We start from the raw sequence: 345 nt of genomic DNA on the forward strand, positions 1-345 counted from the left end.
TGACCTCCATCCCTTCTCAGAAACAGAATGATGTGGACTTCTCCAGGGTTCCAGAGGTTAAAACTCCGCCTGCCAGTGCAGGAGCTCGGGTCTGATCCCTGGTTCCCGAAGATCCCAGCTAAGCCTGTGTGCCCCAACGACTGAGCCCGCATGCCCCTGCGCTCTGCAGCAGGGGAAGCCCTGGCCTGCAACTGGAGAGTAACCACCACTCTTCACAACCAGAGAAAACCCAGGCGGCAGCAGCAGTGAAGACCCAGCACAGCCAAAAACAAATAAATAAATACTTTTGTATATAAAACAGATTGTCATGTAAGAAACTGAATAAATGGGTGAAGGTGGGGCCCC

The sequence above is a fragment of the Bison bison genome, unplaced genomic scaffold (assembly GCF_000754665.1).
Source record: "Bison bison bison isolate TAMUID 2011002044 unplaced genomic scaffold, Bison_UMD1.0 scf7180017845507, whole genome shotgun sequence".
Lineage (NCBI taxonomy): Eukaryota > Metazoa > Chordata > Mammalia > Artiodactyla > Bovidae > Bison > Bison bison.